This window comes from Lepus europaeus, chromosome 1 (genome assembly GCF_033115175.1).
Source record: "Lepus europaeus isolate LE1 chromosome 1, mLepTim1.pri, whole genome shotgun sequence".
Lineage (NCBI taxonomy): Eukaryota > Metazoa > Chordata > Mammalia > Lagomorpha > Leporidae > Lepus > Lepus europaeus.
Genome location: NC_084827.1, coordinates 115,840,754 through 115,856,550, shown reverse-complemented (window position 1 = coordinate 115,856,550; position 15,797 = coordinate 115,840,754). Strand labels below are relative to the sequence as shown.

The 15,797-nt window shown below is 43.3% G+C and overlaps 1 protein-coding gene across 4 annotated transcripts in view; it reads right to left on the bottom strand.

Annotated features, from left to right (window-relative positions):
• Nucleotides 1-15,797, bottom strand: part of RAPGEF4 (Rap guanine nucleotide exchange factor 4) — a 328,711-nt gene that overhangs the window by 105,262 nt on the left and 207,652 nt on the right. The window contains exon 1 of one of the 4 annotated variants that reach the window (XM_062187825.1): nucleotides 15,328-15,406. The exons of the other annotated variants lie outside the window; for them this stretch is intronic. The gene's annotated coding sequence lies outside the window, so the exon portion shown is untranslated. Of the gene's footprint in view, nucleotides 1-15,327; nucleotides 15,407-15,797 lie in introns of those variants that run through there. 4 annotated transcript variants of the gene reach the window in all.

Genomic DNA, 15,797 nt, shown 5'->3' with positions numbered 1-15,797 from the left:
AGAAGCAGGGTAAATTACGAACAGGAAAGGAAATGGGAGATGTGGGGACTTGGCAATGGTGATGGAGGTGGTGGGGGGAAAAGATACCTGTGTGTGCTCCTCTGTAGACTTCTAGCGTGTTTTAATGATGCACAGCAAGAATACTATTTCTTGTATGATCTTTTTAGAAAAAGACAAACAACAGCTGTGGCAAACCTTTTGAAATAGGTCTTGAGTAAGTGCTTTGGATGTTTTGCATAGATAGGTGTGTTGATAATTTGCCAAAATTCAACTTCACTGCACAGGTTTAAATGTCAAAGGGAAGCGGTGCATTGAGACAGGACCCTGGAAATCAGAATACATCTTACTTTTTTCTGGCATTTTACTCTTTCTCAGAGACCACAAAACATCTGCTAAAATATGGTAAATGATCCACATGTCTAAAATGTTCTCAAAACACTAAATGCAGTAGTAATATAGAAGACACTGGAAAAGCCAGAACATTCTTGGGTGCATAGACTTCTAGATATGTTAGAGCCAGAGGGGCTCAGAAAAATAGTCTTGTCATTAATCTATGAATTATTTGTTAATCACTGCCTTTCTGCCCAACACTGTACTAATATTGCGGAGGAAATAAAATGACCTTTAAAACTGTGCTTTTCAATGCATTAGCCACTAGTCTCAAGTAGGCATTTAAATTAATTAAGATTTAAAAATTCAGCTCCTAAAGTCTCATTAACTGTATTTCATGTGTCCAGTAGCCGCATGTGCCTTGCCTGAGCCAAGGTCATTTCTCATCTAGAGATCACGATGAGTCCTAAGAGATCTTTGTGCTTGCATCCACCCTCCGCTCCCCTCGGCTTTCTCACCCCCACAGTCAGAATGATCCTATTAAAATGACCCCAGTTTGGGGCCGGCATTGTGGCTTAGCGCATGAAGCTGCTGCCTGTGATGCTGGCATCCCATGCGGTGCAGGTTTGTGCCCCAGTTGCTCCACTTCTGATAGAGCTCCCTGCAGTGGAGGATGGCTCAAGTGTTTGGGCCCCTGCAACCCATGCGGGAGACCTGGAGGAAGCTCCTGCCTCCTGACTTCAGTCTGACCCAGTCCTGGCCATCTAGGGAGTGAACCAGTGGATAGAAGATCTCTCTCTCTCTCTCTTTCTCTCTCTTTCCCTCTTTCTCTGTATAACTGACTTTCAAATAAATAAATCTTTAAAATAATTACCCCAATTTGATCATGGCATATCGTATACATGTATTGAACTATCACACTGTATCCCATAAATATGTATCACTATGTGTCAATTAAAAATATGAAAAAAATTAAAGAAATAAAATTCCTCTATTAGTTAAAACAAGAAAGCAAAAAAAGCTAGGAATCAGATCATGTTACTCTGCTTAAAACTCTCCAGCGGCTGCTCCTCCCACCCAGAGGGAAAGTTGAACTCCACAGAGTCTGTCTTATCCGGGTCCTTGCTTGATAATCTATCTACTGGTTCCCTGCTTCTTCTCTGCTCTCAGCTCTGCTTCCCAGCTCCCTGCTCATACTGGTCCCCATCTTTCCTTCTGCCTGCATACACTCTTCCCAGATAGCTCCACAGCTCACACCCTCACTTCCTTCAGGTCTCTGCTCAAACTTCCCAGAGAGGACCGCTCGGTGCGGCCAGGAGCATATAGTATCGCTCTGCCTTTCTGGCACTCTACCCCTCTGGCTGTAGCACTAACACACTCGACAGTCTACGCCCTTGTTTCGTTTCTGTCTTCTCCACTGAAATGTTAGCAACAGGAAGGCAAGAACCGTGCTATGTCACTGTGCTATCACCCCGCTCTCGGCATATAGGACTACACCAGAAGTATGTACTGAATGAGGATCTCGTCCAGATTATTTTACAGGTCTGAGGTGTGATTGTAGGTCCTCCATTTCTTCCAGTGGTGTTGACGCCTCTGGTATGTGGACCACACTGCGAGCATTCAGGAATCACAGCAGTACAGCAGTAACCTGTGGACCCAGGACTTCATAATCCCTCACTAAAACCTGGGAATAAAGATTGGGGCTACCTGGTATAACCACAAGGTCATTGTCAGCACCCTAACAACATTTCTGTGCCCCAAATAAATGGATGTGTTTCCTAGGTAAAGAAATAATTTTCCAACTGCTTTTCTTTTTATGTTTTTGAATACTCAAGTATCTTACATGAAAATCAAAAGCTTATAATTTATTAGAGAAAATGGATTCGTCTTCTAGAAGTATTTGAACTAATACGCTTAATATTCAAAAATAGCACACTTCAAAATTTCTAAATTACACTGCTCGTCTCAATCAACTTATTAAATATAAACATTTAATAAGGTTTCTAAGAATAAGTGAAGCACAACCTAATCCTGACATTATCATCTGAAGGGGATAAGGCAAAAAATAATTGCATTCCATATTTAGGAAATTAGTATTTGAAAACGAAGGAAAGTGTTTACGTATGAGTTTAAATTACAAAAGCATACAATATTTTCAATATATTCTGGATATATCAATCCATATCCTTATTCTAGCTAGTTGGCCAGAACAGGAACTTATTAAGGGATAGGAAAAAACTCAGAAAACATGTGGAAGAGGCACAAAGATGGCCTGAGGGGTGACAGAGGCAGGTGACCTCACGAAGTGCCATGGCCTCTGCTAATACATCAGGGAAAGCAGTGAAAGATGGCCCAAGTGCTTGCACCCACATAAGAGACCCGGATGAAGCTCCTGGCTCCTGGCTTCAGCTTGGCCTAGCTCCAGCCATTGTGATCACTTGGGTAGGGAACCAGTGGATAGAAGCTCTCTATCTCTCTCCCTCTGTGTCTTCCTCTCTCTCTGTAATCCTGCCTTTCAAATAAATTAATATTTAAAAAATAAATATTTAAAAACCTAGAAATCTTTTCATATACCCATTGAGCACAGATTATTCCTTAAAATTATGTACCATAACAGCAGACTTATAATAGTTCCCTATATACAGAAACATTAGTTTATATAATTCTGGTTTGAATAAAAACAAATATGCAAATATCAACTTATTTCGTGGACATTTGAGAATGTCTGTGCCATGCTGCTACAAAGATTTATTAGAGTTCAAAGGGAACTAATCTTACAAAAGATGCTATGTTTGGGTTATAACCATAGGTCTGGGTTACAACACTTTTAAAAATGACACTGGTTCAACTAGAGACACACCCTCTGGAACAATCTGAGAAGTCACAGAAATTCTTTGAAAGACACATCAGCTGACTACACGTGATTTTCCTCATCCTTGCTGCTTTGGGGAGTCATGATCAACGTACAAGTTGGGTGAACTGGAAGCCCCCTGGGGAGACCAGTGGTCCTGGAGGGCTATTTCCGGTTGCCTTGACGTTGAGGGATCTGTGGAGGGGGTTTCCTCCAGATCTCAGTCATGCGCTGAGTTTGCCCTGGGAACTCCTCTGCCTTTCCCAAATCTCCACACTGCACGTATTTCCCTGCTCGTGCCCAGTTATGGACATAGCTGTTTCTGCAAGGATTTCACAAATGCCTTAAAACAAAAACTCATGTCTTTGTTATCTCAGAACCCCTGTGGTGCTCTGTGCATACAGATTATTCATTAAATATGTATTTGATTAATAAATGGGGAAACCTCTGAGGAGCTTGTTGTGCTCGACACCGGTATGAAAAGAATGGAATGCATGTTTCCTCTTTTCATGTCTGAGATTCCAGTTTGGCTCTTTTTGATGAGATACAGGAAGCCTAAATTCACTGGGTGTTGGCAGTTAATCTGTGGACTGTTTGACTTTTTTTCATTCCCAGGGGTAACATGTCCTGCAGTTCAAATCTGTAATGGGGTGTTTTAGGTCAAAGAGAGAAACATTAATTTTGAGCTGAAACTGTATGCTTCCTTTAGGTAGAGAAAGTTCCTGAAAGCAGATTGTCTTAGAGACCTGAAAACCATCCTTTTCCAGCATCTTGACTTCTTTCATTTGTCTTTTGATAGACACAAAACCAATTTTGAATTTTCACTGTTTTTATAAATATTTCTGAATGTTTTTGGATATGCTTAAGAAGTTAATAAAAGTGATGGATCTTCAAGATGAATACTTATATATCCAAAATTCTGCTATAATTTCAGGGTTTAACAAATGTCATAAGTCCACACACAGACCCTAACTTGAATATTTGTATTCCTAACACTCCAGAAATCCACCACTACCTAAAAGTGCCATGGAAATGCATAGCTATATTCATCAAATAACATCTACCAAACTGTTTAGAGTAGTGCTAGTCACAGTATCTCATCCCCAGCAAAAAGGACAATAAACTGTATACTCTCATAATGAAATGAGAAAAACCATTCACAACTGCATGGAACGGCGTGGAGACATCTCAGAGACATAATGTTGAATGAGAGACAGAGCATACGTAAGTGGGTGCCAGACGGTTTCATTGCTTCAAAGCACCAGACAGATTACTGTTCTCTTGGGGGCAGCCTGGTGAGGAGTCACAGGGAGTTGAACCCTCTTACATGTTACAAGTATTTTGCAGAAATAGTAGAAAGGCATCAGTTGTCCACAGCGGCTCAAGGAAGCCTTCCCAAAGAAGGCAGGATTGGAACAGGATGGTTAGGATGAGCAGGTTTTGTAGAGAGGAAGTAACTGACATTGCAGGCTAGAGCCACAGTCACCCGGGAAGGAGGGAGTGAGTGTTAGGCCTTCAGAGTCCTCTGATCTGGCTGCCACAGAACCCTGGGGCTGGGAGGGATGGGAGCAAGTGCAGGAAGACAAAGCAGGAGAAGACAGTATAGATTCACCATGGTTAACACCAGACGCTGGGAGTCAGTTGTAGTAAACCCTTATCCGCAGTTACTGGATTTTACCTGTTTCATAACAAAATAACACATGCTCATTGGAAAGTCTAACAAATTAATCATATAAAACTGACCACTTAAAGATAACTTTGATTACTATTTTAGAACATTAATATTAGTCCCTTTTGTCTAACTGTGGGTTATACTTTATTTTAAAATATATTTGAGGGACAGGGAGAGAGAACTCCCATCTGCTGGTGTAGCCTCCCACCCACAACAGCCAGGGTTGGGCCAGGCTGAGGCCAGGACCACAAACTCAATCCAGGTCTCCCATTTGGGTAGCAGGGACTCAGCTACTTAAGGTTAAGTCATCACCTGCTTCCTCCCAGAGTCTGCATTAGAAGGAAGCTGCAGTCAGAGCGGAGGCAGGAATCACACCCAGGCACTGTGATATGGGACTTGGGCAGCTCACTGCTGGGCCACACACCTGCTCTTTTGATTTATTTTAAATTGAAACATAACCATGCCTGGATAAAACTTTATATTCTTCCTTTCTACATAAAGTATTAAATCATCAGTAATTTCACATATTACTATAGATTCTTTGGAACTAACAAGTAAAAATTCTACTAAACATATACAGCATAATTTAATGGTTCTCTTATCATAGCAACTATAAGTTATTTTTACCAACTTGCTAGTACAAATACGCCATGAACCTTTAACCTACTCATATTTGAAGTTTTCTTCTCAGAACCAATTCCCAGAAATAGAGCACTCTGGTCATGGTTAAAGTTTCTGGTGCTTATTAGCGAATTGCAAATATTTCTTCCGGATAAACTCTTAGAAAAAGTGGCCTCTCTTTGGCGTCTTGAATACAGCCATTGGATTCTGTATTAAGACTAATAAATATTAATGTAGAACAAATTAATCAATTAAGATAGAAATTTCCAACAGGAAAACACAAATACATTTTCATGCTATGGAAAATGCCCTGAGCCATTATTTTAATAGCATAGCAACTCCCAGTTGGGAAAGGTAAAATAATTACCACGGAAAAGAGTTCTTTGTCCTACACTTTGAATTGAAAATAATGCACTCAATTAACTTTTTGTACATTACTCTGCCGGTAGGTGTATTTGCCTGTATTGATTGGAAATTTTAAAAGATATTTTTTTCTGCCTCAAGCAATCTAGTAGGCTAAAGCTATAATAAACACAACATTAATACAAATACAGGGCAAGAACACATAAGCCAACGATTTTGATAACCTGTAAGGACTCGGAAATATACTGAGAATTCCTGGAATAGCAAAAGCCTATTAATATTTTCAAGAAACCTTTTAAGCCTTTACAAAGCTCATCAAACCCAAAATGATCAAAGTCCTAAAAGCATACCATATAAAATATGAAAGCAAGCCAGAAAAACAGTATACTACATAAAACACCAAGTTCATTTTGGATCTGCCTCAAATGCCAGGTTCCCTAAACACAGCCTATGTTCTTTTCTTTTTTAAAATCATATTGCATTAGTGTAGATGATGGTTTCAATTAGATATGCAAATACTATTTTTAAAAAATCAAAAAAACAGTGTGATCTACTAACTTTAGAAATTTGATTTCACTCACATTTTTGTTCCTTTCCCTTTCAATAGTTTTCTAATTTCCTAGAGTATGCCTAAGAAGAAAAAAAAAAAAAAAGCGCACAATTTTAGAGCCTTCCTATTCCTGGGGAAATAATCAGCTGGGGAGCCCGGGGCAGACTTGAGAAGCCTGGCAACGCTACCTCAGGTCTCAGTGTTTTTATTCAAAGTAACTTGAAGGCTTTACAAATCCTTGAGACATCTGCAAGTGCAATGAGAAGGAATCAAATGTGATTGTGTTCTGTTATTGACTACACAGGATCGCTCACCGCCCCCCTTCCCTGAGGGAGAGAGGCCAGTGCGGCTGCCAGACCGCGGCTCACCTCGCTAGGATGTGGTGATTAACAGGATGTTTCTCCAGGAAGCCCCAAAGATTCCTTGGCTTCACAAGGCTCCAGGTTCTGGAAGCTTCCGTTCTGCAGCCTTATGGGGGGAGCGGGGCAGGGTGGCCAGCATGCGCTGTGATGATGACCACAGCTGGCCCTGGTCAGTTACCAGCAGAACAAGGCACTGCTGAGCCGTTCTCTCCTCTCTACCCCGCATCTGGCCTTAGAAACGCTATAAACCATTGCTTTGCACAGCTTAAAATTTTTAAAAAATCATCGGCTGTGTTTTAAAGCGAGTCTCTTCCACGTGTACTGCTCTCTTTTCTCTCAAACCTAGAAGAATCCTTGAGAACTGACAGCGTCATTCTTTTTTCCACAACAAGCTTCCCCCCAAAATGCAGAGCGGCAGTGGGATGGATGGCACTGGGGCCTTGCCAGGAACAGGGAGGGAGGAGGATTAGGAAGGGAAGAGGCAGGCTCAGACGTGAGGAAAAGCCTCTCCACGTGCCTTAACGTCTGCACTAACCATTCTTGCTTGAAAACTTCACAAGTGAAAGGCCCAGGAGCTTCACTGTGCCTGAAAATGCCATAAAGACTTGGTCAGTTACCACTTGGCACTATCGTTGCTCTTCCTTTCCACTTGCCATTCTGGGAACTATTTCTCTTTAATTATCATTTGGAATTTAAACCTTAGTGATCTTACCGTGTTTTTACAGGAGGGACACATGAGCCTCTTGTAGAAGAAACAGAGCAAAGAGAAGTTGGAGACTGCATCTTCATGTAAGCGCTGATCTTGGGTTAGAAGCAAACACACGTAAACAAACATCGGGGTGAAGGGCTAGACAGCGGCAGTGGGTTTCCAGTCTGATCTGGGGTTGTGGACTAGGATAGGGGAACCGCTCCATTCTTCGCATATGTTGGGATGCTTCAGAACAGAGACCCGGAAACAGGCAAGCACAGGAATTGAGGTACATTCTGAAGAATGAGAAAGGTGGGGGTGGGGAGGAGGAGGGGGATGTGGGTTCAGCCCATACACACTAGTCCAGGCTCAGGCGACGATAAGAACAAATGCTGATGAACGCCAGGTGCTACTACTTCACATCAACATCTTACTGAATCCCGACAACGACCCTCAGAGGAAGGAACTCTTATCTTTCCCATTTCACAGATGAAGAGGCTAGCACCCAGGGAGGTTAGGTTCCTTGTGCCAGTCACACGGCTGGCAGTGGGCAGCTCTGGGATATGTACCCTCTGGCAAGCCACTGCCCTACAGTGCCTCCTATAGGAAATGCCCTTGTCCTCGTGAATTAAGGGTGAAATTTACGTATGTATATAGGCACATATGTATGTATTTGTTTGAAAGTCAGAGTTAGAGGGAGACAGGGAGAGATACACAGAGAGAGAATTTTTCATCTGCTGGTTCACTCCCCAGATGGCTGCAATAGCCAGGATTGAGCCAGACCAAAGCCAGGAGCCAGGATCTTCATCCTACGAGGCTGGCAGGGGCCCAAACCATCTTTTGCTGCTTTTCCCAGGCCATTAGCAGGGAGCTGGATAGGAAGTGGAGCAGCCAGAACACAAAACAGTACCCATACGGGATGCCGGCGGTGTCGCAGGTGGAGGCTTTACTTGCCACGCCACAGTGCCAGCCCCAGTAAGGATGAGTTTCAGAAAAAGCCAATCTGACCATGTTTCTGTGTGAGCCCTCGGCCAGCTCCCCACTGTTCTCAGAACAAACCCAGACACCTGGACACCTGTAAAGGGTCTTCTCAACCCCACGTCCTCCTGCCTGTCCAGCCTCAGTGCCTCCACTCTCCCCTTCCCCCAGCCGCTCAGAGTGTCCTTCGGTCCCTCCCAAGTTTCCAACACTTTCGTTTTGGATGTTTTGCCCCATCTGTTCCCCTGCCGTTTCCCGAGTTCCAGCCAGCTCTGCCTTCCGCAGACACACTTGCCCTGGCCTCGCCTCTAGGCTTCCAGGGGCTGCGGTGTCCAGACGCCACTGCTAAGCACTCAGAACATGGGGCGCTGATTTGAGAAGGAGGCACTCAGAGTCTGCCAGGGTTTGAAGAAAAAGACGCAAGATCATCATCATAAGGTTTTATATTGGTTACACATAGAAATGAGACTGCTTTAGACATATTGGGTAATGTAGAGCATATTAAAATTCATTTCACTTATGACCTTTGACTTGTTCTACTATAGCTACTGGAAAATTTTAAATTATGGAAGTGGCTTGTGTCATATTTCTATAGACAGTACACGTTTTATGTGCTTCTTTTTAAAAAGAGATTTACTTTATTCATTTGAAAGGCAGAGTAACAGAGAGCGAGCGAGACAGAGCAAGCAATCTTCAGCTGGTTCACTCTCCAAATGGCTGCAATGGCTGGGTTTGGGCCAGGTTGAAGCCAGGAGCATGGAGCTCCATCCTGGTTTCCCATGTTGGTGGCAAGGGTCCAAGTACAGTACTCATGTGGGCTGCTGGCATCACAGGCGGAGGCTTAACCCACCGTGCCACAACACTAGCCCCACCAACAGCATTGTTACAGAGGGGTCTGTACTGTGGCAACATATGTCATAGCTGCAATTATTCATTTACTGTCTGACTTATTTTTTTGCCAGACTATACAATGGAAGAGAGAAGTTCACGTTTCTTTTATTCCCTCTGGTACCATGGCTGAAGGCAGCACCTGATGTAGACAATGAACTTGGTGAGATAATGAAGGCTAATTAAAGGTGGGGTTCAGTTGGAAAAAGGGGAGCAGACAAACGCTATTTCCTATAGCTCAAAATGTGAATGTGGCCCTTTAATCTTGGTGTTAGAAAGGGAGGGAGACTGTGGTAGCTTTGAGTTTGGGTAAAGGGAATTTTAAAATATACTATCAGAAGTTTCTTGTATATGTTACAATAGATGATAGTTTTTGATACCTAATAAATCATACAAACTGATATGTAGGTCCGATCAATTCTAATCAAAATCCCAGCAAGAGACTTCATGCATATCAACAAACTCACTCTACAGTTTATGGAAAGTTGAAGGATGTTGGAGAGCTAACACAATACAAAATAAGAACAAAGTTAGAAAACTCACACTACCTAATTTCGACACTTGTAATAAAACTACAGTAGTTAAGACCATGAAATAGTGGTGAAAGAATGGACATTTAGGTGATATACAAAGGGGGCTGGTGTTATGGTATAGCAGGTAAAGCCACCACCTGTGGTGCTGGCATCCCATATGGGTGCTGGTTCATTTCCCAGCTGTTCTATTTCCAATCCTGTTCCTGCTAATGGCCTGGGAAAAGCACCAAAAGATAACCCAAGTGTTTAGGCCCCCGTGCCTATGTGGGAGACCCAGATAAAGCTCCTGGCTCCTGGCTTCAGTCTGGCCCAGCCCTGGCCATTGTGACCATCTGTGGAGTGAACCAGTGGATGGAAGATCTCTTTCAATTTCTCCCTCCCTCCATCTCTCTCTCTCTGTCTCTCTCTCTCTCTCTGTAACCCTGACTTTCAAATAAATAACTCAATCTTTTCAGAAAAATAAAATATACAAAGAATTCTTAAAGCAACAAGAAAACAACCCAATTTCAAAAGTGGGCAAAAGATGCCTCGACAAATAAGACAGATGACTGATAGCATAAGAAAAGATACCTGACATAATACGCTACTAGGAAAATGAAAGTGAAAATGAGATATCATTGCCTACCTATTAGAATGGCTAATAAAAACAAACAAAAAGCCATCACTACTAATCGCTGGCAAGGATGCAGAACAAAGCAACTTTCATCATTGCTGGAGGGAAAGCAGAATGGCGAGGCCACTTTAGAAGAGGAGTCTGGCAGTTTCCCACAAAGGTCCAAGTGTGCAGTGTTATCATACAATCCAGCAACTGTACTGCTGAGTACATCGATCGAAAACTTACGTCCACACGAAACCTGCCCATGACTGCTACAGCAGTTGTATTCATAATTGCCAAAAACTGGAAGTGGCCCAGGCGCCCATACACAGGGGAATGAATAAACTGTGATACATTAATGTAATAGAACTATTCAGTCATAAAAGAAATGAACTATCGAGTCATGAAAAAAAACACTGACTCATAACCGCACGTTGCTAGTCCAAGCAGCCAGTCTGAAAAGCCCACTACTACCTGATGTCAGCTATATGACATTCGGGAGAAGGCAAAACTCTCTTTAGAGAGTAAACGAATTAATTGTTTCAAAGGTGGAGGAGGGTTGGATAGAAGCACAGAGAATATTTTAGGGCAGCGGAACCATTCTGTGTGAGGCTGTAAGGTGGGTGCGTGGCATTTGTCAAAATCCACAGAACTTTACAGCACAAAGAGTGAAACCTCATCTATGTGAAAATGTAAAAATCACTTAGGAGGCTACAGAGTCCCAGAATGGAATACAAACCGTGACCACGTGATCAGTGTGTGGAACAACCTCGCCGGAGGCAGTGGTGGGGAAGGAGTTGACTTCAGAAATGAGTGGCGCCTGAAAGACCAGAGCCGACAGCACTGTCCATAGCTCTCCCTTCTAGTGGACAAAGTCTGTTCCTCATGGGTACTGGCAAACCAGCTGAAGCCGGCTTCAGATCAGCGCAGTGCGCCGGCCGCAGCACGCCAGCCGTAACGGCCATTGGGGGTGAACCAACAGCAAAGGAAGACCTCTCTCTCTCTCTCTCTCTCACTGTGCACTCTGCCTGTCAAAAAAAAAAAGCCTGAGAAATGATCAAAGCCTAAAGGAACCTATGGGAAACTAATGACAAATGCAATGTGCTACCTTGGACGGCATTGTGGCACAGGCAATGGACATGAGGTGAAAATGAAAGAAATGCAAGTAAACCACAGGCCTGAGTTAATGATAACATAAGAAGGTTGGTTCATTTGAACATGCCCAAAGACAAAGACTTGTCAACCCACGATTCCATAGCCAGAGAACGGAGATGACATAAAGACATCCCAGGGCGTGGTGTTTGCCCTAGTGCTTAAGGCGCTGGTCAGGACGCTCAAGTTGGCTTGTGGGAGTGCCTGGGTTTGATCCTCCGCTCTGGCTCTTCTCTCTGGCTTCCTGCTAGTGCAGATCCTGGGAGGCTCAAGGGACTGGGTTCCTCACACCCACAGGAGAGACCTGGGATGAATTCCTGGCTCCAGGCTTCAGCTTTTTCTATCAGTTTCTCTCTCCCTCTCTCTCTTTTGCCCTCTCAGTCTTTCTGCCTCTCAAATGATTTAAAATAATTTTAATATGCAGACATCTCAGATGAAGGAAAATGTGTAGCAAGCACACCTGCTCTACAAGGATTTTTAAAGGAAGTTCTTCAGACAGAAGGGAAATGATACCAGAAGGAAACTCAAAACAGCAGAGCCGAAGGAAAAACAACAGCAAAGTCACCAAAAATAATTCCAGAAATGAAAGGGGATGGCGTGGAAACATTAACAAGGCAGAAACAGCTGTTCTAAAAAAAATTACTGCAGAGAAAATTCAGTCCCCAACATGGTTGAGATCATATTAACTATTTTTTAAAAGTCCTTTAAAAAAACTTAATAGAAAAAGACAGGATATGAAAACTTAATAGAAAAAGATATGAAAGTATATCTGATAGAAAAAAGGATATGAAAGTATATATGATCTACATTTTATTTCTATACTTTAATATCCAAACATACAGAGCTCTGGGTGGTGGCATTTAGGGAAGATCAAATACTTTTATGTTTTCAAATATTCAACATAAGCGCTATGAAACTCATGATCAGAAAAAGATAACCATTATAAAAAAAGAGGAACCCCACCATCTTGCTAGACTCATGTTGGATTCCTGGCAGAAACACACCCTGTTAGGCACACAATATAAATTTCAATGACTCATCTGAATGTAAATTTGGCTCACAGACTTTAACAACTTAAAATCAAATAGACACAAAAGAAGAGCTTTTGTACTGTTCTAGGGAAAAATTCAGATTGCTTATGTCATAGACTGTCTCAGCACCCACGGCCAAGCAGCTCAAAAGACTTAACAAGATCAAATCTCGTTAATTTCCACATCATCCATGTTAAGAAGACAGTGAAAGAGAAATTATGATTCTGATTGAATGGAATGCATGGAATTTCTCAAGCACAAAGCCTGCTGCAATCAAAGCTATTGCAAACTGTGATGTCAACATTATCCTCCTAAGTGCTTCTGTCCGATTTTTTCATAAACACCGGGTGAAGACCAGCCCCAAATGAGCTATAGATTGCATTATGATGTTAGCTGAGTACATCAGAGGACTGGCTTTTTAGCAGTCAGCTGAATGTGCAGCCTTGGGGAGGAACAGGGAGCAGCTGCCGTCTCCGTCCTCCATGCACATAGCTCCCGTCTTCAGAGTGGAGTCCATGCGATTAGTGTGCTCAGGGTCCAATGGAGGGGCCCAAGATGCACACCTGGCCAGTGCTGCCCAAGCTTTCTCTGTAGCTGGTGAGGAAGCAGCAGGAACTGCTGGAGGCCACGCTTCCAGGCTTGGAGAGAAACAGTAGGCAATGGACAGCCCTTGGCCCTGCCTGTCCGGGGACAGCTCTACATCTGCCCATCCTGGGCCCCCAGCTTCCTCAGGAGTGTGCTTTTCTGATGGTTTCAAAGGGTTTCTGCCATCTGTCACTCACAAGCCTGGAGTGATGCAGTCGCTTGGTAACAGCATTTTGTGAAGAGAGCGAATGGTGGTGGTGGTGGTGGTGGTGGGTGAGTAATAAAACATTCTTTTCTCAGAAATCTTTCCAGCTTAAGTGATATGGGATGGGTGGTGTGTATCTTGGTGCTTTGGCACTTAACGCCAATCCCTCTTTGTACCACATTCAGGTATAATTATCTGTCTATGTGTCTTTCTCCAGCATTAGGCCGTTTGCTCTTTGAAATCAGTAATTTGTTTCAGGGACCAGGGTTGTGGCACAATGGGTTAAGCCACAGCCTGTAATATCAATCAGAGTGCCAGTTCAAATCCTGGTTGTTCCACTTTGGATCCAGTTCCCTGCTGATGCATCTGGGAAGGCACTAGCAGATGGCCCAAGTGCTTGGGCTACTGCAGATCAGGATGGAGCTCCAGGCTCCTCGCTTCAGCCTGGCCCTGGCCTTTCTGGATATTTGGAGAGTGAACCAACAGATGGAATATTTCTTTCTCGTGCTTTCTTTCTCTCTCTCTCTCTGCCTTTTAAGTAAATAAATACATAAATCTCTAAAAAGGAAATAATTTGTTTTAGGGGATGGGCATTGCAGTGTAGCCAGTTAAGCTGCTGCCCACATCCTGTGTCCACCTGCCTGCCTGGGTTTGTGTCCCAGCTCTGCTTCCAATCCCACCTTCCTGCTAATGTGCACTTTGGGAGGCAGCAGGTGATGGTTCAAGTACCTGCTGCCTACGTAGGAGACTAAGATTGAGTTCTAGGCCCCAGCTTTGGCCTGAATGAACCTTGACTGTCACAGGTGTTTGGAGAGTGAACCAATAGATGGAAGATTTCTTTCTCTTTCTTGCTCTGTCACTCTTTCAAATACAATTTTTTAAATTGCTTTACTGCCAAAGTATAGGTCCTACATGGCACACAATTATTAATAAATGAGAGTTGATTTTAAAAGAATTAAGGAAAAAATGGTCATTTTTTTCCTACTATTATAGAATTACCTTCTTCAAACTTTAGTAATTGGAAATCTGAGACGAGGCTCAGAAAATTAATTTAAGGAAAAAAGGGGTTATTAACCCATGTAGTAGTGTAAGAACCTGTAAAGAGAATGATTAAACTAATTAAGAAAACAAATTGTTTCAAGCAGTCCACAGCCATTTAAAACCACTGACTCATATAGAAATAATTTGTGGGCTAAACTGCAGACAATATCCCTCTACTTATTCATTAAGTTAGGTCCCTGAGGATGTCTGGTAAGTAACGCTTTGTTAGCCTGCTTCATTTACTGTTTGTACTTGAGACATTCCATAAATCAACCTTGTATTCATTCGGAAGGTGACACCTGTGGTTATGCACAGAGTTTACTTACAAACAGAAATTCTCTTCAGACTCTCCAAGCTGTACAAGAGGGTGGGGCAGGTAGCTGGCCTCGTAAGTAGCATGCCAGCAAAGACACCTGAACTGCACAGGAGTGCCTGGATTTTACACGTGCCTCTGACTCCCAGCTCCAGCTCCCTGGCAACAGAGGCCCTGGGAGACAGAGGGTGACGGCTCCAGTCACTGAGTTCTGCCACTCCTGGGGGAGACCTGGATGGAGGCTGTGGCTCCCAACTTCAGTGCGACATTTGGGGAGTGAGCCAGAGGACCGGAGTGCTCTCACTAGCATTCTCTCTTTCCCTCTCAAATAAATTAAAAAGAAAAAAAAAAACTCAAAAATACAATAGAGGGGCAAAACAAAGCTAAAACCCCTTGCTGAGCTGTGTCTCGTTATTTCAGTTCTTGCACATACAGTCCCATGTCAATCACATCCCAGGCCCATGCTGCTCAGTGCAGAGCCCCAGCGTCTATCCATCATCACTCTCTCAGGTGGCATTTACTGTCTTGGCTGTAGCTGGACACAGGCACACATGGAAGTCTAATCCCACCTCATTCCTGGAGGCCTTCCGGCACAGCGATCTTCCACTGTGTCTCCTAACCCTCTCTGCCTCCGCCTTCCTCTTCTTAGTTGGTAATGACTGCATCCTTCCATGCGCCCCACTCAGAAACTTGGCTGTCGTCCTTGAGGTCTCTCTTCCTCTCCCACCTCCGTGTGGTGCACCAGGAAGCCCGCTGCACGGTACTTTCACAATTGGTCAGAATGCAACGTCTTCCACCGCCTCCACTGCGATGACCCCATCACCCCCAGCTCTCCACGATATACTGCATGGCTTTCCGATGAGTCAAAGAATTTCCCAGCATTCCTATTTAAAATCATGTCCATTGCCATCTGCTTAATGATGGCAGTGAGTTTTTCCAATGTTTACATATATCAAGAAGAGGAATAAAATGGATCCCAAGCCCCTGTTTAATGTATCTACAAGAATTCACTTTTAACTTTATTATTTGAAAGGCTGAG